Raw genomic sequence first — 26007 nt, forward strand, 5'->3', positions numbered from 1 at the left:
AAAGTGGTAGGAGTGGGCTACTTGCATTGTAAGATTGGAGATCATTGAGATTGAAAGCTGTGAAGGCAAGATTTCCAGAAGAGATGAGGTCAGCGACAATCCTGGGAACAATGGCTTGATGTTTAGTGTTGGGGTCAGGGTCCAGGGGGAGAGGTATGAGGAACTGTTGGTGGATTGATTTTTGCTCTCTGTAAGGCAGAGATCAGTATGCCAGACAACAACAGAATCACTCTTGCCAACGAGTTTGATGACAAGTTAAGTTTGGATAAGAGAACAGAGACAGGTTCAATGAGAGATAGGTGAGAGTGAATGAGAGGAGCAGAGCAACTGAGGCAGTCCATGTCACACTGGCAATTCTCAGTGAAAAGATCTCTTGAGGGTAAGTGGCCGATACTGGAATGTGGGTGGAGTGATTCTTATTTTAATCCCAATCTCAATAAGGCACCATTCAACAGATATAACATTAATTTATAGAATCATAGAATGATTACAACACAGAAGGAGGCCATTCAGTCTGTCATGTCAGTGCCAGCCTTCTGAAGTACAACTTGGCTTGTCCCACTCACCCAACCTTTCCCTGTAGCCCTGTAATTTCTTTCTTTTCAGATTACCATCCAGTTCCGTTTTGAAAGCCATGATTGAATTTGCCTCCACCAGGAGCCCCGCATTACCTCTTTCCAGCAAGTGCCACTCAAGAATCAAGGACCCAGTTGCAGAAGTTCCGTTCACCAAGAGTCACCAGACATCAGAGACCTTCCCTATTCAATAGCAGCATCATTAGGGAGGCGGTGTCTACTATCTCTAGAACACCCATCCAAGGCCTAATAGTTTTGCTGCTTCCCAGACCACTGGTGAATTGAATGATGTTGGGAGAGGGTAAAGGCCATAGGAGGAGAGGGGTCTGCAATAAGAGCAGGGGGTGGATTTTCAATGATCTTCTTCTCCCTAGTGCCAATTCCTTCAATCAGGAAGTGTGTGCCTTTGAATGAAGAACCAGACTCTCTCTCCCTAAAGAGCCCATAAGCAATCCTGCAAAGGTTTCTTTGTCATGCCCCCACTTGGCCTTTCTTAGGTTCATGCCTCCACTTGGGAGCATGAGGCCCTTAAGAGGGAATTGATTGCCCACTTAAGGGCCTCAATTAGCAGTGACAAGGACTTAATTAGTGAGGAAGTGTTGAGTCAATGGGGTCCCCAAGTGGTGCACACCTGCCCAATTAAATGCCTCCTTGATAGAAATATAGAAACATAGAAAATAGAAGCAGGAGTAAGCCATTTGGCCCTCTCCTCCAAGTCTGCTCTGCCATTCATTTTGATCATGGCTGATCATCAAATTCAATACCTTGATCCTGCCTTTCTCCCATATCCCTTGATCCCTTTAGCCCCCAAGAGATATATCTAATTTCTTCTTGATAGCTACCAAACTCACCACAAGAGAGAACATTAAACTCCTCCCATTGGCTAGAATTTTACCATCCAGTCTGCCATGGAAATTGAAGCAGGTAAAGAGGCAGACCATGGAAAGGTCCGTTGATCTCATGTGGGATATTACAGTTTTGGGTCAAGCAAGGCCATAAAATCCTACCCATTGTCTTTATTACCAACGGATTTGCATATTCCAGTATTATCCTGCCTGATCTCCCATCTTCCACCTTCCATAATCTTCTGATTGTCCAAAACCCCATGTAGCCTATCCACACTAAAACACTCTTGGTGTCCTTGCTAAGCTAACTGCTTTGTCTCAACCTCTCCCAATCCTTCAACCATCTTATTCATGTTTTTTAATTCCTGAACAGCCTCAGTGCTCCCTATCTCTGTAACTTTCTTCAGTTTTATGACACTCCCCTCTCCACTGTCCAGAACTTTCTATTCCTCTAACATCGCCCCCTCCAATGACAGCTTTGTTTTTGGTCTTATAGACTTCACTGTAAAATTCCTCCCTGAAACATTCCATCATTACTTCTTTCAGGTCCCCTTTAAAACCTAGCTCTCTGACCAAATCTTTGGTGACCAATCCAAATATCTCCTTTGTCCATTCCTTTCTGAGTCCATCACTGTGAAATACCTCAAGACATTTTTAAACACTGAAGGTGCTGTATAAATTCAAGTCATTGTAGCTGTTGTCATTAGGAAGAGCAAGGAAGGAAAATGTATAGAAGACCATTAAGGTACGAATAAATAGGAAAAGATAAAAACATCTCTGAGAGCAGAAGTGGATCAGAGAAGTGGACAAGAAACATTGCATTTGAGGAGAAGAAAAACAGTCAAAATATCAGGGAAGAAAAACAGAATAGCTAACAATATACTGAATCCTTATTCCTTTACTCCCCCTCCTACATTCATGCTAAAAAAAAAAGCAGTTATGAAGTGACTGTATATATTTGGAAAATTATTAAATATTTTGATATTTAGTTTGAGTGAATGAAAGTGTGTAGAAGATCCATCATTTGTCAATAGGGATCATGTATTTGACATCACGACAACTTGTCTTAGCAATCATTAACTTCGCACTGAGGAAAATAATACACGGCCTTCCTTTAAACAATTCAAACAGAAATTGTAGTGATTACGGAATTCCTCTTTGAACCCGAGATGTGGTTTTTCATTGAGGAAATTCACAAGTCTCTCTAAGTTAGGTTCAACAATACAGATGCTCAAAAGAAGCTCTGTTCTGTTACTTAATGTCATTCAAAGTGGAAGGAGATTGCTATTTGAATTTTCATGAATGTCCATGATTCAATGTAATGACATTCCATATTATATTTAATCTAAACTGTTAATTCTAATTATCATCATTATCCTTCAGGTGCTAATGTTCCTATTTTAACCCTGCTTACTGAGCAGTATATGTGGGGATTGAAATGATGAATAGACTGATCACACTTTGTCCCAGCATAGGGTGACCAACTGCCATCAAAGGTGTTCCAGAATGTTTGATCACATGACTTACCCCCATACTCCAGTCAGTAGTCAGCCAACACATCCATCCTCGTGACATGCTGCCTTCCTATGGAAAGATAAAGGTCTCATTACCCAATTGGATGATGCTTGACTGTCAGCCAAACAGCCTTCTCCCCCACCCCACAAACCCCATCCTCAATATTTTTACATCTGGTAGAGAAAAAAGTTCAAAGAAAATGACAAAAGATCATCTTTTTTATTATCCCAATGATTTTTCTACAGGCTTATACACAGCAGTGTCCTGGAAGTTGATCTTCAGCTTCTGGAGAATCCAAGCCAAACCTTGAGTGTTAGCGACTCCAGCTGTGGTGCTTGCACATCCTGCCATTTGAACTCTTGGTTTTATTATTTTTGCTAAAGTTTCTTTGTGGGCCAGGAGAAGCCCAAGTTCTCCTCTTGACCCAGCAAGAAACCTCAGGCCTTTTCATGCTCTGGCTGCCGCCCTCCCTAGGTTGGTCACTTACCTCCAATCCCTTTCTTTCCCATTGGCCTTCTCATCATGCCTGCAGATCTTCAGCAGGAGTCAGTGCAGGATTTCAAATCTCCAGGGCTTAACTCAGCTTTGACCAAACAAATCAATAGGCCACATTCCATACATAGACTTCAACTTCAAATCAGTGTCCCAACATCAGAAAAAATGTAAATAAATGAATAGCCCAAAGATGGAAAATTTTATACATTGCGTAACAACCATACCCTATGAAAAGAAGACGCACATATTAATTGGAGCAACATAAATGTGCACCATGGTTGCACAGTGGTAGCACAACTGTCTCACAGCGCCAGGGGCCCAGGTTCAATCCCTGGCTTGGGTCACTGTCTGTACAGAGTCTGCACGTTCTCTTCGTGTCTGCATGAGTTTCCTCCAGGTGTTCTGGTTTCCTCCCACAGCCCAAAGACACGCTGGTTAGATGCATTGGCTATGAGTGTGACAACTAGGGGGTTTTCACAGTAACTTCATTGCAGTATTGATGCGGGCCTAAGTGACACAAATAAATAAAAAGTTCAAAAGATGAGGAAAAATTATTTCACTAATGACAGAAATTGCCACAGTTGAAGGTCAAATCCAGAGAAAAATCAGAAACTGTTATAGTCTTAGTATTTTTCTTGGTAGTGTTTTCACGTTTCAGACAGGCTTATCAATTTTCAATAGAGAATTTATCAAATCCTGCTGAAAAATGTTTGACTTCATTGTAGTCGGTGTTATTCTGCTTCCATTTTGTTTAAATATGCTGGCAAATCAAAATACTCAAGATAATTTTATTCAGAAACCACAGTTCATTTTCAAAAACATTTCAGGACCTCTGCTATAAACTACAAAGAAGATGCTGAAGGTCGAAATATTATACAGATGCTCCACTTACTAAAATATATTTGTCCAACTTACAAAAACTGTTTTTCTATTCCTAAAATATGCAAATAGCTTTCCAATAGAAATGTTTTGAATGTGCGAGACAAAATGCAGAAAGTAGTTAACGTACACAAGATACTCAAACATAATTCAGATTAACAAACATATTTCATAATCATGTTATTTGAATAATAAAAAAACTTGTGTCTTTACTTAACTATTACAGGTGACTCATTCATATGAATAATGTCACTTGATCCCAAAAGAAATCTCATAATTGAGGAATGAAGACTTGTTCAGTAATGCTACTCTATTATAATCAAGCAAATAAACTGAGGTCAGGTCCATTATCTCTGTTTATTCTCAGGGGCGACCTGATCGGAATCAAACTGTATATTGCAGGGGAAAAGAAACAGACTCATACTTGGTGGGATGAAGTAATGAAATCTTTTCAGTTTTAACCATAACACAAGAAGATTTTCTCTGTGTAATAAAAGAATGATACCATTTCTAACGGACCAAGGCCCGGATTCTCATTCCCGGGTCATGTGTGCAGAGATGAATGAATTCCCAGCTCTGCAAACCCGAACTTTAAAAATGGGCACACGTACATAAGAACATAATAAGAACATAAGAAATAGGAGCAGGAGTAGGCCATCTAGCCCTTCGAGCCTGCCCCGCCATTCAATAAGATCATGGCTGATCTGTCGTGGCTCAGTTCCACATTCCTGCCCTCTCCCCATAACCCTTAATCCCCTCTCTTATCAAAAACCCATCAACCCGCGTCTTAAAAATATTTAGCGAGGCAGCCTCCACCACTTCAACGGGCAGAGAATTCCAGAGATTCACCACCCTTTGAGTGAAGAAGTTCCTCCTCAACTCCGTTCTAAACCGCCCCCCCTTTATCTTGAGGCTGTGCCCCCTAGTCCTACTGTCTTTTTTGAGCAGGAAGAGTCTCTCCACCTCTATCCTATCCATCCCATTCATCATCTTATACGTCTCAATGAGATCTCCCCTCATTCTTCTAAACTCTAACGAGTACAAGCCTAGTTTATTCAGCCTCTCCTCATAGCTCAACCCCCTCAACTCCGGTATCAGCCTAGTAAACCTCCTCTGCACTCCCTCCAAGGCCAAAATATCTTTGCGCAGGTGCGGCGCCCAAAACTGCACACAGTACTCCAGCTGCAGCCTCACCAATGCCCTATACAGCTGCAGCAAGACCTCCCTGCTTTTATATTCAATCCCCCTCGCTATGAAGGCCAGCATCCCATTCGCCTTCCTGACCACCTGCTGCACCTGCAAGCTGGGTTTTTGCGACTCATGCACAAGGACCCCGAGGTCTCTCTGTACCATCGCCTGCTGCAGTAATTGGGATTTTCATTCCAGGTTGTGGGTTAGATTAAGAGTTGGGCCCACCATCTTCAGAGTGAGTACAGAGGCTGCCAAATGTAGAGGCAGGTTGCGCAGAAGGACTGTTTCTGTGCTCCAGTACTTTGTTGAGTTAGATAACAAGGAAGGTTAAAAGACAGCTCTCCAGCCCTCACCCTTAATCATATTTCACTCCCTCACACACTTCCTGTGCCCCATCCATGTCCCATCTATCCAGGCCCCCAACACATTACTGCCACCCACTCCTATGGCTATTCATAACCCTATGCCAATCCATACCCCTCTACCCACTCTCCATGACCCATCATACCCCATGTCCCACACATCCCATTGGTATTTCCGGTCTCTATATCAACTCATGCCAACACATTCCACCCACCTATTATCTTTGCCATTACCCCCTTCATGGCAATTCAAAAAAATAGCCTATGACAGTTCCTTCATTAGCATCTTTGACAGTTCCGTGACAGCATTGACAACTTCAACAGTTCTTTGACACCTTTAACAGGTCTAATGAGCTTATGTGTTTTTTATGCACAATCATGGTTAAATTTAATTAGCCAAAATTGTGCCTTACCCCCTCCCAAATGGTGCCACGTTTCTTCCAAAAGTATCGCAGGACTGAATTCAAAGGAGTACTTTACTTCTCCAAAGTGGAACGTATCCTAACTATCTGAACAAACCTCATCAAATCTGCACATTTTGGGTTTCATATTTATTCTCTATCAAAATCTGACTCCTCTGGGGGCATCTGGTGATTTACATGGCCAGTTGTCTCCCAAAGCCATGTACGTGCAAATTCCACCTCAACTCCAGCCCCATCCCCACCGGGATTGGAAACTGTTCAAATAAAAAAATGCACATTTATCTTTCACCGATATTTCAGGCCAGTTTTCCAATGAAGGATTCTTCACATGAATCTGAGCCAATGCAGCAAACCTCACTGGGAGCAGCATAAAGAACCCATACTGGAAGCATGCCCCTTTTTTATGGCACTAGTTGCCACATTCCAGTTAGTAAAAAGGTTTAATATCCCAAAACTGTTTAGAATGTTACTGCAGAGGGAACATAAGAAATAGGAGCAGGAGTAGGCCATCTAGCCCTTCGAGCCTGCCCCGCCATTCAATAAAATCATGGCTGATCTGAAGTGGATCAGTTCCACTTTGCCGCTTTCTTCCCATAACCCTTAATTCCCTAGTCTATCAAAAACCTATCTACCCGTGACTTAAATATATTTAGCGAGGTAGCCTCCACCACTTCAACGGGCAGAGAATTCCAGAGATTCACCACCCTTTGAGTGAAGAAGTTCCTCCTCAACTCCGTTCTAAACTGTCCCCCCCTTATCTTAAGGCTGTGCCTTCTAGTCCTGCTGTCCTTTCTAAGCAGGAAGAATCTCTCTACCTCTACCCTATCCATCCCTTTCATTATCTTGTAAGATCCCCCCTCATCCTTCTAAACTCCAACGAGTACAGACCCAGTCTATTTAGTCTTGCTTCATAGTCCAACCCCCTCATCTCCGGTATCAGCCTAGGAAGGTAAGTGCTTTAGTTAAGTGGGTAAAGGGATAGGATGGGTAAGAGGGTAGGGCTCCAGGTAGTTACAGTGGTAGGTGGTTTAGGTGGATAGGCTGGGTAGAGTGGATAGAGTGACAGGTGGGTAGAGTGCCAGGTGGATGAAGTGGGTAGGATAGCAGATAAGTGGGTGGGTCAGGGTTAGTCAGGTCAGGTCGGGGGGGGCTAGTCAGAAGAGGACCAAGCATTTGGAGGTAGTCGGTTGGTGAGGACTAGTCAGGTCAGGGGCGTGGGTGGCTGTGGTGGAAGATGGTCTGCATGAATTACTGCAGGGTCAGTTGTGTAGCTACCCTGGTTTTCAACAGGACTTTCTGTCTAACATTTCCTAGGTAATCATCCAGTAAGAATTGTCCAAAGTCTCTGGTAATGATCTAACCAGAAACACTCTAAGTCCAAAATAGGTGGAAAAATGGGAGAATTTCTCACCTGTTCTTTTGGAATTGTTCAAATCCCAAATGTTATGCATTTAGAGTATGGAAAAATGGGCTAAACCATTCCTTGCCTGTAGGGGAAAAGAGCAAGGCTTAAATTTCAGCCAGGCTGCTGTAGCAGACGGTGGCACCAGTGCACATGTGCAGATCTCTCTGGCTGCATATGCACAGTGGACCTCCCTTCCTACCCGATCAGACTGCCCCTGTCTGCCCCCCTTAAGACCCCACCCCAGAGGCTCCACCCATTTAGGCCCCAACCCCGGCATTGCCTGATGGGCAATGCCAAGGTGCCTGGTAGGCAGTGCCAGGAAGCTCTTAAGATTCTCTTATGGTTAACATGCAGCTTCAGTCGGCAGTTCGGAAGGCAAATGCAATGTTAGCATTCATATCGGGGGGCTAGAACACAACAACAGGGATGTACTTCTGAAGCTGTATAAGGCTCTGGTCAGATCACATTTGGAGTATTGTGAGCAGTTTTGGGCTTCATAACTAAGGAAGGATGTGCTAGCCTTGGAAAGGGTTCAGAGGAGGTTCACAAGAATGATCCCTGGAATGAGAAGCTCTTTGTATGAGGAACAGTTGAGGACTCTGAGTCTGTACTCATTGGAGTACAGAAGAATAAGGGGGTACCTTACTGAAACTTACAGGATACTGCGAGGCCTGGATAGAGTGGACATGGAGAGGATGTTTCCATTAGTAGGAAAAACTAGAACCAGAGGGCACAACCTCAGTCCAAAAGGATGATTCTTTAAAACAGAGATGAGAAGGAGATGTTTTAAGAGATGTTTTAAGCCAGAGAGTGGTGAATCTGTGGAACTCTTTGTCGCAAAAGGCTGTGAAGGCCAGGTCATAGAGTGTCTTTAAGACAGAGATAGATAGGTTCTTGATTAATAAGGGCATTAGGGGTTATGGGGAAAAGGCTGGAGAATGGGAATGAGAAAAATATCAGCCATAAAAGTTGGAGTGTTATGGTAAGGTTATATAAGGCATTGGTGAGGCTGAATTTAGAGTATTGTATACAGTTTTAGTCACCTAGTTACAGGAAGGATGTAAATAAGATTGAAAGAGTGCAGAGAAGGTTCACAAGGATGTTGCTGGGACTTGAGAAGCTGAGTTACAGAGAGAGATTGAATAGGTTAGGACTTTTTTCCCTGGAGCGTAGAAGAATGAGGGGAAATTTGATAGAGATGTATAAGATTTTGATGGGTATAGATAGAGTGAGTGCAAGCAAGCTTTTTCCACTGAGGCTAGGGGAGAAAAAAAACCAGAGGGCATGGGTTAAGGGTGAAAGGAGAAAAGTTTAAAGGGGATATTAGGGGGGGGCTTCTTCATGCAGAGAGTAGTGGGAGTGTGGAATGAGCTGCTGGATAAAGTGGTAAATGCGGGGTCACTTTTAACGTTTAAGAAAAACTTGGATGTGTTCATGGATGAGAGGGGTGTGGAGGGATATGGTTCAAGTGCAGGTCAGTGGGACTAGGCAAAAAATGGTTTGGCACAGACTGGAAGGGCCAAAAGGCCTGTTTCTGAGCTGTAATTTTCTATGGTTCTATGGTTCTGTGATCGAATGGCAGAGCAGACTCAATTGGCTGAGTGGCCTAATTCTGCTCCTATGTTGTATAGCCTTATGGGGCATCCCCACTCTTGCCCTCGACCTTCCAGGGAACCTCAATGGCCTCAGGTTCAACCAGTGAGGCCATCAGCCTGTTCGTGGGGACCAGTTGTTTTCCTCAGCAGTAAGAACGCTTCCCAACAAGGTCACAAAGGCAAGTAAGCCAGGATGATTGCATCTTGGGCTCATTAAATCAATGTAAATGACTTTTTACATCTATTTAAATAAATTATTCAGCTCAGCCTCTCGCTGGATTTGGGATGACGCTGATCGCACCAGAAATCTGGTGCCGGTAAGATTGCAAGAGGTGAGAAATCCAGCGTGAACCTGATTTCTTGGCTCTCATGCAATTTTACCAGCTTGCCCTGCCCAATATGTGTGGGGCAAGCTGGTAAAATCGGCTCTTCTGGCTGTAACTCAGAGTTGGAGACTTTCTCAGAGTGTCTTGGGGATCCCATTGTAGAGTCCTTGTGTTGGGAATTCCAAGGAACCCCATCATACATCTTTCAGAGGCTATACAAAAACTCGATAATCTGAGACACAGCATACAAAATAATTCTTCCCTGTGTTTTTCAATTTTCCAGCACTCACCTCTAATAAATCCATTCACTTGACTAAATATGACTGTCATTTTGTTCCAATAACTATATGAAAACTTAACATTTTTCAATTTGGTGTAATTGACCTGATCTGACACTTCTGAAAAATCAATAAAATAAAATGCATGGAATGGAATGATTCTTGCTTTTAAGTGGAAGCAGCACAAAAGGATGTTTAAATATGCATTGTTTCTACCTCATAACCTGAGGAAAATTGCATAGCCCTCTGTGAATCAGTCAAAAGTGATGGGGGATGGAGTGAGAAACAATGAATCATGGGATCACTAGGGATATATCACTCTTTTACCCATCAGCCCTCCCTTTTAGAATGTAATTTCTAAATTCCTTCTCACACATTATGTAACTGACTTGTGTGAAGAAACTGTTATCATTTTCATATTTATGGGGTTTATTGTATTATTCTGTGGAACAGGTTTGTGAGGGCTGTGTGTGCGAGTGTCTATGTGCATGCATGTGTGCGTGCAAGCATATGTATATATATGTATATGTGCATGCATGCATATATACATATACATGTGTGTGTGACTAATTCAATTAAGCTGGAGACCATGTATGGGCAAAGATGAATGAGGGAAAAAAGCATACTTAAAGAGGGTTTGGGAGCTGTATCGGGGAGTGGTCATGTAAGAACTCTTGGGCACTCTCTGCTGGGATAGAGTTGTGAAAATAAGCAAAGTGAAGTCTCCAGAAACCCAGAAAAGTAGCTTTTTTACCCTAGAGCAAGGTTTTGTTTAAAGTCTGGAATTTCCTCAGCAAGGAGAGTGAAACCCTGTGACATTGCTTCCATACAGCAACAGTGGTATATGCTTTGTGGTGTTATTTGATTTACCAATTTTTTTAATAAATTAAACATAGTTAAGGACTGTTGCCTGAAGGATATTTATTTGTGAGTATAACCAAGTAGGAAATCTTTTGGAGAGAATATTCTGTACAATTTAGACAATGTTTAACTCTGTAAATGTAATCTTGCATGCTTAAATTTTCTTTTCTTAATAAATGTTTTAATCTAATACTCAAAGCTCCAGAAGTGTTACTGGAATTTATGGCTCTAGATTTCAGTACACATAGCTCCTTTTGGTAAAATACAGATAGAAAACAGTTGTGATAGCTTCCCTTTTGGATTTGCTTTGCCTGCACATGCCACCTGCCAGGTCATAAGACGTAACTGATTATTTCCTACTTCTACAGTTGGGAGCTGGTGCTGTAGCATTAGCTATATCAGGTGGAATCTCTTCTCCCAAATACTGAGGAAAACAAAGCACCACAAAGCATCAATCAAATGTGTGGGGCCTTATTTTAACCAGTGTCTTTGCAATTTACAAATCATATCATATTCACAGTTTGACATTATAGCTCACATGGTTTAAAATTTAGTTGGGAGCTGCAGAACCAGAAGAAGTAATACAGTGAACATGGTTATGCTGACAGGAGCTTCAGACATGGAATCACCAACTTGGTTAACAAGGTTACACAAATTGATTACATCAGATACTCCATTTCTCATCATGAAACTGAGTGCCAACAATAATCCTAGCAATCTCTGAATATGCAAGCACAGTAAGAAGCAAGCTCAGCCATGGAGAGGTCAAACAAGAGCTCCATAACCCACGGTAACAGTCAGAAACAAGGATGATTAGATTGGAAAAGTTCCCATATGGTAGTTGTAGATCGAATAACTTGAGATAAAGTAAGAAGATGTCTCTGCTGAAAACGCACTCTGCCATCTCCCTGCCTGTAGATATTGATAAGGCAATAATATAATAATGGAACTGGTTCCATCTTCTGTGTTCACAATGGACTGTAAAGGTATAAGAACGTGTGGAATTTGCCGTTAAATTAGAATTCATTCTGATGAAAGACCAAGTGATTTCTCCCAATGTTGGTGCAATAACGATTAATTCCCGGACCCCATTTACATGTGGCTCAATTGCCTCTTGCCTGAAGAAGACAGGAATAGTGTCAGCCAAGGAGCAGGAATGAGGAATCAGACTGGAGGCTTCACTGTCAGGAACTAATGGGAACAGTCCTGGTCAAAGTCAGTTGGGAGTTCTGTGCCAATCAAGGTTGAGCGGGAGAAAGAAAAAGCTTGGAGGAGGAAAGACCCAAGGATTCCTGATTTGGTCAGATCATTTAAGGATCCTTAAGAAAGTGTGCAAACAGCTTCCCTGGATTTCTTCTGGCCCATGTTAATTGCTGCTAACTATTTGTTGGAGTATGCAGTGAGTGCCACGTGAGTCCCCAAATGCTGAGATTCATACTCCTATTGTGATGCCATTGACATCATTGGGTCCAAACTTCCTCATTTTAATTCAACCTGGCTGGACAGCAGGCTCCACCTTACCAAGAAATTAAAATGGCGTAGAGTGAAAACACAAAGCATACCATTTCACTCATTCTGATTGCCAGCCAGCCATTTAGAGTCATAGAATCATAGAATCCCAACAGTGCAGAAAGAGACCATTCAGCCCATCAATTCTAAACTGACTCTTTGAAAGAGCATCCCACCCAAGCCCTCCATTCACCCTATCCCCATAACCCCACACATTTACCATGGTTAATCCATCTAACCCACACAAATTTGTGCCAAGTGGGTTGTTTACAATTGGCCTTTGGATTCGCTGAAACATCACAAAAACCAACTCATAGGTCTATTAGGTTACTGTAAAAATTGCTGATTCAGATGCATTGCTCTAGATAATTACGGATCAATCAATCTCTATTGATGTATTGTACCTGAAGCCCATTGAATATAAGCATGTTTCTGGCTTACTTCCAGCAAAAAACTGCACACATACCGAAAGTATAGCTAACAAATTGCCCTTTTGAGTACCAAATACATTATTTATTATAGGGATCAGGTTCAGCTGAAGCATTCATATTACCTAGAAGGATTTGTGTTCAGTGAATGGACAGTGTGTTAATGAGGCCCTGTGATAAATATCAATTTATTCTAGCACAGAGGAGTAGGAAGCTAACCGTAGCCGTCTCTCAGGTTGGAGGACATTCTATCTCAAGATTCGAGTCAGGATAAATAATTGCTTTTGGGAATAGACTCAATCCCTGTTGAACCTCTTATAAATGATATTGATCCAGCACCATTCAGCTGTAATAAGTGCCTCAGATACTGAAATGTAACCTAGAATTTAGGGAATCTGTTTCACTATGTGCCCTTCCTCACATTTAGATTTTGCTAATGATCTGCAGTTACAGCTTCTAAAATTTACCTTCTGATGATAAAGACCCATTGGGCAAACAAATTGAGGAAACATTAGAAAACTAAAAATATCAGCAATATCACTTTGGGATCCCTGATTATGGTATAGTAAACCAAGTTTTACTATTCCAGAAGCATTACCTGCATGGCCGAAATTCTAAAGGCTGATTCCTGCCCAATGAAGTGTGATGGAGCACGGTCTAAGTCTGCTGAGTTACAGGGAAAGCAGATTCTAGCCCAGGTCTGAACTTTATACTGCCATTGGCTGATTCTGAGATGGGGGGAGCATGAAGTTGCATGGCTAGGGTTCCCTCCTGCACCCCCCACCCTGACTCAGACACAATTATACAGTGCAGTGGGCAGGGACAGGAAGCACACCCTTGCATTGACTAAGGCCCTTAGGTGGCCACTTGAGGGCCTTTTCCCACCCAGCCTCAATTTTTAGGTTGGCAGCACTGGATAAACTTGGGGGAAAGGGAATGGCTAGTGACTGAGGGCACCCTCCCGTCAAGGACTAGACACCTTCAGACCTCCTTCTTCCTCCAGCCTATCCACTCATCCAATCACCCCCTTTCAGCCCCCCAGCGTCCCCTCCCCTCCCCTTCCCTCCCTGGGACCCCAGCCATTTAACTGACTTCCATGTCTTGATAGAGTCTAAGGCACATTGCTACAATGCCTCTTCCGGCATCTGCAACACTGTACCTGGAGAAGCTGGAGAGCCAATGGACAATCTGATTGCTGATCTGCCTACTACGGATCAGAGAGAGAGCGATGTTGGCTTGTGACCAAGAGGCCTTGCTTAAAATAAGTCCAACTGAGGTGTGTGTCTCTGCACTGGTGGAGAGTGTGGGTGAAAGCCATGGTGGTTCTTCAGTCTCAACATCTGAGAACTCACCTGAACTGGTCTTGAGTGTGGACTCTTGGTGCTGGCTAGTAGCGCTCTTGGGCTGCTCCCTTTGATGTGCTTACAAGAGAAGGGAGATTTCATTAGTTCATGACAAGAATCTTCAGTTAGCAGAGACATGTCTCAATTTGTTTTGCGTGGTGGGAGATGGTATTCTGGGTCCTTCTTTGGTTTAATGGCACCTGCCTTGCCTTCAGCACCGGAATGGTTAGGTTTCCCCCCGACCCACTGAAGGGCTTACTCCTCAAAATCAGAGAGGACTTTCAATTCAGGCATCCCTCCGATCATCTGGGATCTCTCTCGTTTATTATCTGCAAGTTTGCCCTGAATGTAAACAGATGGAGAGAGTGTAAACAGGCTTAGGGCAGATGGTAAGGATGCCTGACACATGTGGATGGTGAGCGAGAGCAGGAAGTGAATGCAGAGACAACCCACAGAGCAGCATGGCGTCTCAGTAACTAGCACTGCGGTCTCACAGCACCAGGATCTGAATTCAATTCCGGCCTTGAATGACTTTCCATGTGGAGTCTGCACATTCTCTCTGCGTCTGATGGTTGGGCCTGGGTAAGATGCTTTTTTGGACAGTCGGTGCCAACTTAATGAGCCAAATGGCCTCATTATGCATTGTAGGGATTCTATGGTTCCATGTATGTGGATGAGTGAGTGGCGATGGCCCTTCAGGTGACAGTGAGTGAGCTCCCTGTGCATGTGTGATGGGTGCATGAGTGTGAGAATTGAGAGTGATGGGAGGAGTAATACACCCTGGGAGAACAGAGGAAGTTGTTCATCCTTTTAAGGCACTGGATGCCCATCCTCCTATGCAGGAAGTTGGCACTGACCACCACTGCCACCGTCTCCCATGCTGGGTTGGTATCCCATCTCAATGGTCTAGTCCCTGTACACAGGAACAGGATGTTAGGACGCACTACCATCACATCCAGCAGTCTGTTGAGGGAGGGTTTAGTAAACGTTGGAGTTGACTTCTTAGTGGGTATAAGTACCTGTGGACCAGGAGGAAATGGCTGGGTTGTGCTGAGGTATGCTAGCCCTATGAGTGAAATGCTCAGCAGATGGTAAGGTGGGAAAATCAGAGGCCACCTGCCGGAGAATTTGTGTGAAACCCGGCTGAAAAGCCTTTTTTGAAAAACCCTAAAAACGTGGTGCAAAAAACCCACCACCACTGCCACCAGTGAAACACCACTTTTCCTGCCATCTACCACACTCTAACAAACATGAAGAAAATTCCACCCTTCATCCTTCTTAATGCCACAGAGCTTAGGCTTAACGTACCCATCAAAGGACAACCTCTCTTCCAAGGATCCCATGCTAGTAAACCTTTGCTGTACTGCCTTCCTTACATATTTGTGGATTATTGGATTTTGGGCAGAGGAACATCAATCTCAGTATTTACTGACACCCCAATTGTAGGGATTTAGGAAACTGGGTTTATTTATGTTTCAAGCGATTGTATAAAACAACCAATATTGCATGAACAGCGCATCATTCATTTATCCCAATTTCCATTTCCATCGGAGTTCATGTGTAACCGATCCAATGATGACTGTTCCATACAATCATCCAAATTCAATATTAATGTCAACGAGTACTGACCATTAGTGTACCTGAGCAGGTGCTGGAGTGTGGTGACTGGGGGATTATCACAGTAGCTTCATTGCAGTGTGAATGGAAGCCTACTTGTGACTAATAAATAAACATTTTTTAGAAGGAGTCTCACCCAGCCGATTCAATGCCCTTTGAAGTGATCTAACAAGTTATTCAGCTGTAAATGATCAGTGCTCCAACACCACATTCCATTCCTGTGGCCTCTACTAGAAATGTCTAGTTGACGTGCACGTTGATATGTTTAATATAGTTGCCAATTTTGTGCTACTCATGCCAAGAATATTGTTATGAAGATGTGTTTGTTTAAATTACAATTTCTAATTTTTTCCTTTTAAAATAAACTGAAATCCTCTTAAGACAATGGCACACTGCCAAACAATTATAATACAGAAGTTTGCATTCCACCAAATGGGATGAAACAGAACAAACACTCAACCCCCTGGAGGGCATGAACTTCTCCATATCCTGCCGGCTTTACATAACACTGAAACTTTTCAAAAGCTTGAGATGAGAAAACAACATGAAATTTTTCTCTAAAAAACACTGACTGCAGCAGACGTGGATCAATAAATTTTCTCTGGAATATACAGCCGGCAGGGTATATTAAGACAGTATGTTAAGAAACAAAGAGATCAGATTTTTGTATAGAAAACAGGCTGCAAAAAACTATTTGCTCTCTCGTTCTCACAAAGGTATTGGGCAGGATTTTGCAGCCTCACTCATCCCGAAACCATAAAATCCTACCCGAGGTCAATGTTCAGTCCCTCTCCCACTTCACGTCCTGTGGTGGGTGGGGCTGTAAAGTTCCGGCCATTGTGTCTGGATTTGCAAAGTAACCACCTTGAAAAGAGAAATCTGTTGCAAAGTGAGAGCTTTGGAAATAAAATGTGGAAATCTGCTCCATGCAAGCAGACTCAGGGCACCAACTGAACAAAATGGCAGCAACATGTTCGAGACCACCAAAGGAGAGTTAATCATACACTCCTCTGTTATACCTTCTTCATGAACTGAAAAATAAGCACTTATTCTTATTCTACCATCAGTGTTAGTTGGACTGGAGTAGTCTCACAACACCAGGTTAAAGTCCAACAGGTTTATTTGGATTCACGAGCTTTCAGAGTGCTGCTCTGGTGAAGGAGTAGTGCTCTGAAAGCTTATGTTACCAAATAAACCTGTTGGACTTTAACCTGGTGTTACCAGTGCTAGTGTGTGTGTACGGGCCCAGCTAATGTGTTTTATGTATGAATGTTGATTGTGACTTGCTTAGCTTCCTCAAAAAAAATGATAGTTTCAATAAACTTATCTTGTGCTTTGTTTAACCTAAAAACAAAATCTCTCTGATTAACTCTTTACACTCTGAAACCATGACTAGTGGGTCTCCTGTAGTATTGGCAAAGCACAGACACTCTCAATTCACAAAAGAAAACTGTTATGGTCAGAAATGGAGTGGTGGAACAGGGGAGTCATTTTACTGTTGCTCATGTGGGCCGGGATTCAACCAAACAAAATTCTAAATGCCGAATTTGTGTAAAAAACCAGCGTAACTCCCACTGGTTATATTTTAGTGGGATTTTCAGAATGAATCTCCTACACTCTGTGCACTGAAGGGAGATTCACTCTGAAAATCAGTTGGTGGGGTCGATACCCCCTGGAGAAGCCAGCAGCATAGTGCTGAGTGGGCCACTGCGCATGTGCCGATCTGTCATAGTAGAGATCTGCACATGCGCAGTAGCCCTGCACTGCTGGCCTCCTGATTGCTCAATCGCTGGCCAGCACAGCTACCCCGCCCCCCATTGTTGTTCCTCCAACCCCCTCAACCTCCCAATCGCTGGCTTCCTGGATGTCTCAAACCAGCCCCAAGCCCCCCGGCCCATCTCAACCTCCCTGATCCCCCCCAACACCCCAGGCAGTCCTCACCCTCTGGTAGACTCCCCGGTGACCAGCCCCAATCAGCCCCTTCCCTCCCTCTGCCACTGATCCTGACTGCAGAGTGGCAAGGGACCTCCACACACACACGGATCTCCCCCCATAGGCCATGCCCCAAATTGGCCCTGCCCCCTCTGGCCCCATCCTCTTGGTACTGCCTGATGCCCAATGGGGAGTGCCAAGGTGCCCCTTTGGCATTGCCACTTTGCCCCTTGGGCAGTGCCAGGGGCCAGGCTGGCAATGCCACAATGGCAAAGCCCAGGAGCAGCCCCTTACTTCCAAATTCCTGTGGGGGTGTCCATGACCCCTCCTTTACTCCTGCGGGTTTGGGACGCCAGCTCCACGAGCTGTTGTAAATCCTGCCAGAGTGAACTACTCCTGGTGGAGGGGAGTGGCTAGCAGGCCAGTGACTTCAGTCCCAGGCCCACTAATGATCTTTAAATGTGGATTTTAATATTTCAATCAGCCCCGTGCTGATTTTTGGCACAGAGCTGACGAAGCCAGAAATCCTGGCCTCGAAAACAGACGGAGGCCATGTGCCCAATGGGGAGCTTGCTAAACGGCCTCCAATGACTGGTCCATTGTGCTGCTAGAACAGCGCAACAGTCTGGGACAATTGGCCCCGATCCATCATAGGAGGTATAAACTATTAAGCATAAACCATCCAAACTGTTGGTACTAAGTGCCACTTATGCATCAGATAAGACTTATAACTTCCTAGCTCCCCCACATCAGAGTTTGGGAAGGTTCTCCAAAGATGTTCTGTGGAATCCCTCTCGAAAGTTCCCAGGTAAGAGTCTGCCAGCAATTGTTCAGAAGGACTCATTTCCACTGGACAATTGGATTGGATTGGAAACCATCCAACAAGGCAATTTAAATATTAACTTTGGATAGTTCTGCCAATTTTGCACTAATGATTATTCTGATAGAGTTAGAAGAAACAGAAGTACTTCTAATTTCAGCGCAACTATCTTAAAGACCTGGACTGAGACTGGTGCAATACACCCCCACACCCTCGACACCACCCCCCCACCTCCCCCCCAGGAGATCCCCTCACAGCACCCCCTCCCAACTAAGCACCCCCATTATATGTCTAATCCCTCCCTAAACCTGACCCTTCCAATCCAACTATGCCCGAGCCTGCACCAACCAGACCACACCCTTCCACCCACAAGCCCCCAATGCCTTCTCTTTCCCTCCCCGATGGCTGACTTCCCCAACAAATGTCCAACTCCTTTCCCAATGTCCGACTCGCAACCCAAACCACCCCCCACCCTCCCCTCCGCAGCCCAAATATCTGACTCCACCACCTCAACATCCTTTTAACTTAGCTTAGAAATCTATCTTCTCCCTGTCCTGTTGTTTTCAATGGGACATTTAAACCCACCTGCTTTACAGCTGAATGCCTAAAAATGGGGACAGGCCCTTCTTGTTCAGTTCCTTTTGCCCTTTGACACTGGAGCTGAGGGCATGCCTTGCTGCTTGAACCTTATCCAGCCTGAGTCAGGATGGTTCAGTGAACAGAAGCTTAAGAATTTTAAGCAAAGGTATGGAGTTGCAAAGTGCCATTGATTGCCAGGCCAAGGAAGGTATGGCCCAGATTTATTCCACTGCGATCTCTGCCTTTATTTAAATCCTTGTCTGTTGTGCATCCGAGATCTAATCACTCCAACACTGGCAGGGGCTGGCACAGTGGTTAGCACTGCTGCCTCACAGCACCAGGAACCTGGTTTCAATTCCAGCCTTGGATCACTGTCTGTGTGGAGTTTGCACATTCTTTCTGTGTCTGCGTGAGTTTCTTCTGGGTCTCCAGTTTTCTCCCACACTCCAAAGACATGCTGGTTAGGTGATTGGCCATGCTAATTGTCCCTTAGCGACAGGCGGTTTAGCAGGATAAATACCTGGGGTTACAGGGATAGGGCCTGTGTGGGATTGGTGTTGGTGCAGGCTCATTGGGCCAAATAGCTTCCTTTGCATTGTTAGGATTCTAGGTAGCTGTGCTTTCAGGTCCTAAACTCTGTAATACTCTCCCTAAAATTCTTCCTTTCTACCTCACTCTCCACCTTGAAGATGCTGCTTAAAAACTACTCCTCTGACTGAGTTTTTGGTCTTTCTAATGTACCTCAGTGTCAAACTTTGTTTGATAAAGCTGCCACGAGGTGCCTTGGGCTTTGTTACATCGAAAGTCCTATTTAGATGCAAGTTGATGCGGTTGGAAGTGGAAACTGTGTGACTGATTGTGATTTTGTTTTGATGTTACTAAACACATTCAGCAGAAAAATGACACTAGGAAATGAGGTAACCTATCAAGAATAACAAACAGAAGCACAAAGGAGCCTATTACAGTGTCTGTATCAAATTATTACTACAGGGGACTCCCGAGTCAGCAGCTTGTGATCTGCAGGCATCAAGAAAGCTCTCCACAGCAGCAGGAGAGATGATGCATTATTCAGATTGGCAGAACATGTATCTCAAGAGGCCATATGGGATTTTCCAGAAGCCGGCAGGCTCCCTACATAGATCCAATGTTTTATTAAAACCTGTGAGTTGTGCCTTGCAGCCTTTGAATTCTGTTTCAATGAAGTTATTGATAAATGATGACAGTCTTGGAGATATTTTCATTAGCTCGTTGTGAGTTGCAGTTGCTATGAGAGCATGGCATTTGCAAGTGAATATTAAATTTCCCATCCTGGGTCTTTCCAGGTCTGATTGATTGGAGAGTCGCTCTGTTGGAGTTATTTATAAATGGAACTAGTCATACCCACTGTCGGAAGGGTCACAGCTTGCAAGAGGAAACGTTCCATTTCATTCTGTTGTGTGCTTCAATTTACATTTTGTACCGCAGAGCTTAAGAAAGATGAATCAGGTGCAAGTCAGCAAATGCATTTATTTAATATGCCTGCATTACTTTTTTAACCCTTACAGTCTCAGAAAATGCCTTACCACCAATTAATGTGGGAAATTTGCATAGTTGCCATCTGTCTGCTTTTGGCTGGATTTCAGTGTTTGCAGCCCCCATTCATGCTGTCAATGCGGGAAATGGGCGCAACAGCTAATTTGATGCTGACTAACATCACACCATAGTGCATTACAGTTAAGATGTTGTGTCACAGGGGAAAAAAAACACACTGCATTATGGGACAATTTCAGTCAGCTCTATATTAACTGTGCCTGCCTCCCTGTGGGAATAAAGCAATTAGGAGCTGGAAATCATTTTTGTAATTACAGAAAGGAAGGCGGACATTAATGCAGCAGAAAGGAACAAATAAATTTACACCAAAATACAAAGAAAGCTCATGAGGAACAAGGCAGAAAATAACAACAGCAAGTAATTGAGAAGATTAAACCTTAAATTTCAGCATAATTTTCATGGAATAAAATCCTGCATGAACACAAATAAAATGGCAAAACATTTATTTTTCCAATAAAAGACAAACTGAAAATACAAAATCTTGTATTTAATACAGGATCTTGAAGATGGATCTTATTACAAATGTGAGGTGTTATGTTTCGGGCTCTGGCCAGAATCTTCCGTTCTGGTGTATAAGTTTGATGATGGGAGTGGAAGAGAAGGTGATTCCCATTTGGGGGACAGGGGGAGTGAGATGGCAGATCACATGTGATCTTGTGCTGTTCAGCTTGTTACATATGGCAGGCGATGGCATAATGGGATTGTAACTGGACTAATAATCCGGGATAACACTCTGGGGACCTGGATTAGAATCCCACCCAGCAAATGGTGGAATTTGAATTCAATAATAACCTGAAATTAAAAGTTTAATGATAACCATGAAACCTTTGTCATTTGTCATAAAAATCCATCTGGTTGATTAATGTCCTTGAGGGAAGGAAACCTGCTATCCTTGCCTGGCCTATGTGTGACTCCTGGTCCACAGCAATGTGATAGACTTTGAACTGGCCCAGCAAGCCACTCAGTTCAAGGGAGACGCCCACATCCCATGAATGCATTTTTAAAAATGTATCCGCGAGGAGCTCACCAATGCACACAGTGGGGTGGGCAAGAAGTCACTGTCCCTGCTGTTACTTCAAGTTCCAGGGGGTGTATGTATACCCAAACAGCCACTCACTCACCAGAAACCAGAAATATCAGTCTGGCTGTCGTTCTGCCACGACTTTGCCACCAGAATGTCCCTACATGGTCCCACATTACAGTCAAGCCTCCCTGTAAACTCCTCCAGGCTGTCCAGGAGGTGTTGTTTCCAATGGATGTCAGCTAGAGGCTCAGCTATGTGACCATAGTGGCCTGGGCAGAGGTTACAGCAAAGATTAGTGCCCACCGAACAATAGAGTAAAAGGATAAATGATCAACAGTGCCAGGGTAAGTGACACTGTCTACTCACTGCGAAATCACACTCATAAAGACTGTGTAAGTGTGCAAGTGCAGAGGGATGTTAGACAGGAATTTGGGTTGCAAAAAACCCAGCAACAAATGGGACGTGTGCACTGAATGTGTGCCACCTATATAGTGCCCTCAATGTTCAATCAGTTGCAGGACATCATGCTTGTTAATCATTTACTGTTGAGAGCTCAGGAGCTGGCATAGCTTGCATGCTAAACTGCTCATGCACCCATTGGAATGGCACACAATCTTTTTGTCTGTGTGCAGAACAAGTACATGGGCAACAGGAGGGGACGGCCAAGACTGGAGGCGGCATGTCCAATATTCAAATTCTCACCCCTTTTGAGGAAAAACATAACCAGGCCTGTCCTGAAGATAAGAATCTCCCAGCAAACCAGTGAGGATGTCAACAATGATGGGTCACACTCTTCCACAAATGCTAAGGCCATCTTGGATTAAGAATTGCAGGACTCTCTGCATTTGCAGGGTCTGGAGAGGTTGCTTCTCAACAACCCATTGTGCAGATGAGGCATTGGCTGTGAGTGGATTCCAAAGTAACCTCAGCATGATATAGATGTCATGGGATATGGGTTTATCATGGGCAAGTGGTGATGGAGGGTGGGGGCAAAAACATAATCTTCCCTGATCAGCCTGCATGAAGGAGTGATCTCAAGAAGCCAAATGGTGCTCTCATGCTGCTTCTCCCTGTGGAGCTACCTATCTGGTCCCGCCCCAGTGGGAGTAGGTGTGAGTGTGACATGAGTGTATCCCTGCCAGGTAAGATTTGATATTGCTTCCAAGTTGCCATGCAGACAGGCTTTGTGAGAGCTTGGAAAAAATCTCATTTCCATTTACAAGTCGCAGGAGGACAGAGTGCTGTGCAGGTACTAATGCCTGCATTTAGCACTGTATATCTAAGCACAGTTTGGTGCATACAAAAGATCAAACCACCAGTAGTGCATACGTTAGGTGGTGCAATCTAATTCAGTCATCATAAATCAAGGTACATTAAAGCAACATATAATGTATATTACTAAAAAGAAACTTTGGCCTGTCAACCAGCAAGGGATAGCAAACCAAATAGTAAAGGAGCCCCAGCAGCATGCTCCGCCTTGAATCTGTTAGCTATCAGATTGTCATGTGTTCCTCTGGCATGCCACACCATTCCACATGACTCAGTAACATCCTGGTCCTCATTAGCCCCTTCACCAGCTTCACCATTGGAGACAATTTTGAGTTTCCTGGGAACTGGGCATAAATCCACAGGATTTGTCCTGTGTGATCACATATCAGCTGCACATTCATGGAAAAGTGGAAACCTTTCTTATTGATGATTGTGACTGTTAAGGGAGCTTTCAAGGCTACATGTGTGCAGTTAATAGCCCCTTGCACTTGTGGGAAAAATGTGATTACTGCAAAGCCCAATGGTCTTACAGCCTAGCTTTAGAGGTCTACATAGAATTGAACAAATTAGTGCACTCTCCTGAATAAAGCATCTGTTACCTCCCAGGTGCATTTCTTTGTCACTGACTGGGAAATACCACACAGGTCCCCAGTAGATTCCTGGAAGGAGCCACTGACAAAGAAGTTTGAGGCAGCGATGATCTTTAATCCCACCACCATGGGATTTCCTCCAGGTACCACCCCAGGATTTGATGGCCAAGGAAGGTGTTTTCACAACATGGTCAAACGAGTTGAGTGTGTCAGCTGTCAAATCCTTCCAAACACACTAATGGCTGGTGGTAAGAGCGGGAGAGACTCCTGGACAGCCATGTTTGATTTGGAGTGGCACCCTCAAGCTCTAAGTGACCTATTCCAGGGATTACTAGCCATGGAAACAAATGGAAATCTGCCTTAGTGTTCCACTAGGCATGGGAAGAGAATTGGAATTGGAGAGGCGAAAGGATTCCATTGTAGTATCAGTTGACAAGTTGTTTTCTTAAAATATGATGAAACCTTACCAACAATCTCTCAGAATCCAAGAGAAAGATAAAGAGAAAGCTGAGAGGGAGGCAGCAAGTCTCTATGGATCAGCGTGCAAGAATATGAAAGAGAAACCACTCTCAGATTGAAGACTACAGGCAGGACTTCACGGCCTCGCTCAGGTGACAGTGGAAATTCTTGCCTGAGGCCAACGGAGATTTCCATTGTCAGACACTCGCCCGCGCCAATTCTTTGGCAGGCGAGGTGTAGAGTTTGTTAGGATTTATATAAGACTGGGTAGTTTGCCTAGCTTTCACTAGGGGGAGGAATATCCAGAATAATCCTAACCATAAAAGTCAGTTTTGAGATTAGACGTATCGGACCAGAATAGGAAAAGAAGGGGAATAAGTATTCAGGAGCCAAGAAATTCTTTTGACTGTTGTTGGGAGAAGTGTATTGACTTAAGTGACAAAGTATAATGGTGAATCTCATTCACAATAAAGCATTGACAAGGAAATTTTTCTGGAGTTTAGAATGCAAATTGCCTGCAAAATAGTGTTTAGTCAATGTTGCTTTTAGTTTGTTTGTTGCAGTAAAAGTCTTAAAACCTGAAATATTGTCATTCAATTGCTTTAAATGGGCCACTGGAAATTCAAATTCCTTTGTAAACATAAGGAATCATAACAACTTTTGTAGATACATGCCAGTTGCATAGCAACCAACCAGTCACTTATCACAAAGGCATCAGCTGATTCTGATCTATTTATGCTATACATTCACAAGCCAAGAAAATAACTGATTTTCAGCTCGATGAAGTTAACCCATCATTTCTTTCAACTCTTCCACGTACACACAATGTTTTGTTGAATGTGTGGAAGAGATAAGTCACAATGAATTGTGCAGTAATAAATTTTGATGAGATTTAAACAGTTACTTTAAAAGGTCCATAAACATAAAAGTCTGATCTCTATTTCTGCAGGCAGTTAACTTATGTATATCTCATTGACGTACCGTACATCCTCTTAGCTTCCTCCTGCTTCTTGTTTGGTCTTCGAGGGGGAGATGACCAAATTCATCATCTGGGTGTTTGCTAGGGAAGGTTCCCATAGGTGATTGCTAAAACTGATTTGCGGCCAGAAGATTCTGCTGCAAACAGAACAAGGGACCGCAAACAACTGAGGTTGAACCAAATATAAACAAGTTTACATTTTCTCTGCTCTGATATGCCTTTGCTTTCAGCTGAGGCTGCACCAGTTGATATTTAGTCTGCTGCCACTGGAGTAATACCAGCAAGACCCTCCTAAAAGCAACCTCTTTGACCAACCTATTAATCAGGCAAATCCACAGATCTGAAGTGTTAACCATTGCTGTCAACATTGCTGCCTATTAGATTTTATTTCAGATTTCTTGATTCTGCTCTATTTGCCTTTTATATTAATCAACCATCTTATTATCTCCTGGGGCTTATTGAATTTTGTCTGGTTCTGCTTGAGTGAAGATCTTTGAGACATTGTTCTACTTTAAGTGTGTTATATAGGGGCAAGTTGCTTTTATGCACTGCCAGGAACCAAGTACCAATATTGCTGGAAATGCAAACTGACTGCTGCCCCAGCAATCTTGGCCATGCCACTGGAACAAGTTGGTGACCAATGGTAATAACCAAACAATTTCAACCCCTGGAATTTTTGGGTGGGAGTTAAGAATTTGAAACAGCACCTTTTAATTCTGTATAAAATCTTGATCAATGGGGGCATGAGGTAGGGAGTTAAGGGTGTTGGATACTTCACCTGTCCACCCCTCCCCCATCCTATTTCGCCTTAGCAGCGTTTCTTGGAACATCTATGGTCATTAATAGGCAATTCTGGGACATCTTCTGATAGATTCAATGAGGCCTACACCCTGGGAGCCAGCACAGATACAGTTGTGGGCCTATAGCCTGGTCCAAAGTTCAAAAGGTAAGGAGTGATCAGTCCCAAAAGAATTGATAGCCATTTCCAACAGACCCTGTAGGATTTAAAATGGATATTCTATTCATCTTTTCTAGTCTCTCGCTCTATCACAGCAGCAAAGGAAAGAAGGCAGAATGATGATGGAAATGGCTGGAGGAGAGGTGTTTATGAAAGATGAT

Source organism: Carcharhinus amblyrhynchos, chromosome 5 (assembly GCF_965287045.1).
Source record: "Carcharhinus amblyrhynchos chromosome 5, sCarAmb.v2.hapA, whole genome shotgun sequence".
Lineage (NCBI taxonomy): Eukaryota > Metazoa > Chordata > Chondrichthyes > Carcharhiniformes > Carcharhinidae > Carcharhinus > Carcharhinus amblyrhynchos.